The sequence below is a fragment of the Morone saxatilis genome, unplaced genomic scaffold (genome assembly GCF_004916995.1).
Source record: "Morone saxatilis isolate NCDOM2014 unplaced genomic scaffold, NCSU_SB_2.0 Contig24, whole genome shotgun sequence".
NCBI lineage: Eukaryota > Metazoa > Chordata > Actinopteri > Moronidae > Morone > Morone saxatilis.
The window spans coordinates 14,361,160-14,364,012 of record NW_023339807.1 but is presented as its reverse complement, the minus strand read 5'-3'; positions in this window follow the sequence as shown (position 1 = coordinate 14,364,012).

The following is a 2,853-nucleotide window of genomic DNA, read 5'->3' as shown; positions in this document are numbered from 1 at the left end:
GGCTTTGATCCATTTCTTCAGATCAAAGGCTCCACATAGTTCTTCTGAAGTCTGCAGCACATAAACCAGAGCAGAGTCTTCCTGAGCTCTCGCAGCTCTAAATCTCCTTAACGGCAGAATCACTCACTTCAGCGAGACAGGTGTCTCCTTGAAGAAGACTCTTCTTGGATCTACAGGGCAGATTCATCTTTATTGTGGAGCAGGAAGAATCAGAGGAACTGATTGACTCTTTGACATCTGGGTTCTCCTGCCTGTCTGACCACAGAGTACATTGTGACCAATGCATCTTGTATTGGAGATAAAAATGTTCAACTAGAATGAGAAACCTATAGCAGCATCTCTTTTACTACACAGATGATTTGAGAAAACAAAAGCAGAGAAGCAGAATTTTATGTTAAAGGTGTGTATGCAAAACGCTGCTGTCTTATATGTCTTCCTGATCGCTCTCGGAGGGTCTAATCTTGACAAATGAATAATTCAACACATCAAGTCAAGGAGTTTGAAATAATCCACTCTCCACCAAACATGCAGTGAGTCTGCAGCCCGACTCGATTACCTTCACTGCACTGTCATGTTTATTAAATAGACAGAAGAGTCCCATTTCCCCACAAGACTTATCTTGCTTCTGCCCAGACTCACCTCTTCTAAAGCAATGTGCTTTTCTCTGTGGAGAGATAAGACAGATTCTGATCTTTTAACACCCATGGGTGCTTCATGCAGCAGCGGTCACATTTCAGACACACCATGACCATGTGGTTGCCCAACTCTTCCTCTGTCTGTTAACTGAATTCTGGTTTTTACATGTGGGTCCCTGTGTTGTTTGAATATTGCACCAACACGCCGGTTTCCACTGAGAAACTGCACAAAGTAATGTAGCAACGTGCCAACAGAGGCAGACTGAAGAAGACCACAAGCCAGAAAACATGGATGTAAACAGTGCATGGTTTGAAACATTTAAACAAATGATTCACATGGAAGGAAACGCATGAGACATTTGTCAGACCTCGAGGATACACACAGACGGCTGTTTGGTGAGAAACACCGAACGTAAACCTAACGTTTGTTTACAAGAAAAAAGAAACTGCTGTTGTCAAGAATGAATGTGAAAGTGTGTGCAGACAAAAAGAGGCAGAAATAAACATTTTCCTCATATTGTTCTGTAAACCTTTTTCGCCTTTATTTTCTACATTTGGATCAGCTCAGTGTGGAAGCCTGGACATGTCAGTTTACTTCAAACCCCCACCCCGCAAAATTCAGAACAATCGTTACCCTCCCTCTGTCTCACAATCAAAAAAGGAAAACGTTCACATCTTCACCACACAATCACTCTCTCAGACATTAAATCAGTCGACGGCCTCGTCTCTTGCGACCACGTCCACAACAAAGATGAACCGGTGTCCTACTGTATGTGTAAACCCCTCCTCCACTGGAGGAAGCTGAAATGGTGAAAACCTTTATGAAAATCACCTCTCCTGCTCTGACTCGCAGCCCAGGAGTGATTTTAAAAAAAAAAAACTAAAAAAGAATAAAGAAAGTATGATGGCTGAAATGAGAATGACACACTCATGTAACTGTTCAGCTGTCTGGCTCACTGAGATATGAATAGTGAAACACTGCAGGTGAGCTTGCAAAGTGAGATATGTAGTTACGGATTAAGATATGTCTGCTGCTGCTGCTCTCTTTCTAATCCACAGTTCAACCCTACACTCCCTTCAGCTCTCTACAATTATTGTCCCTGATTAAGTCTCCTAAAACACCTCAGCGACGTCTCTGTGATATTCTAACAACCGGCTTTCCAGGCTTCCTTTCCTACTGTAGATTTGTTCTCAGGAGAGAGCAGAGACTCGCCTCCGTTTAGAAAATAAAAGCAGCTTTTTTTCTCTTTTGTACAGACGCAGGGATACGCTGATCTTCTGTCAGTCTACGCTACGGGCTGTCCAACAGCGAAGGAATCTGAGAGCTGTTTGTTCTAGTAAACAGGGAGCTGATGGACTAGGATTAGTACTGAAGACACGCGCTCGCACCAACGCATCCGTCCACACACTCCACTGCAGGAAAGAAGCCCTTGGAGTGTATTTTTTTTAAGAGGTCATTGAGAAGAAGATATGACAAAATGGATTAAAATATCAGGCTAGTGCAGCCTTTTTCCTATATGTATACATGATGCACGTTTGTGTGTGTGTGACACCATGTAGTGCCTTATGGGAGAGTTCCCTTATGGTTTAACACTACATTAGATTAGGCAGTGAGCATCAGTTACATATGCAGAGTCCTCTGTGTGTATTTGTGTGTGTGTGTGTGTTAGCTCTATGTTAAACATCTTTAAAGACAACAGAGACGGACAGACAGACTAGGGTTACTGCTCTGTGGCACTCTCACAGGACTGTAGAAACAGACAAAACCATGTAAAAACTGGACATAGAAATCTCAAGATATCACAAACATCATATTTCTCTAGCTCTAGATCTCTGCCGAGGGCAGACGTCGAGTCCTCGTGTTCGGTCCTCTCGGTTTTTTTTTTATACGCAGTCCCTTGGAAATTCCTCAGCGAGGAAGCTCCAGTCTGAAGGATGAAATGCTGAGGAGTAACACCAGAGGGAGACATACACTGCTGCAAGACTGTAGGAGGGGCTCTGAGACACGCACGCATGACAGTCTCACACGCACGCACGCACACGCTCACTTACACATGCACCCTTCTTCATAGGAGTTCACCAGAGTTCATTTTCAAAGTCCATTACAAAATTAAATAAAAAAAGAGAAAGAAATCAACAAGGAATTCAGCCCCCTTCTCAAAGCTTACATTCATCTCAGAATATACACACACATTCTCACACACACACACACACACAC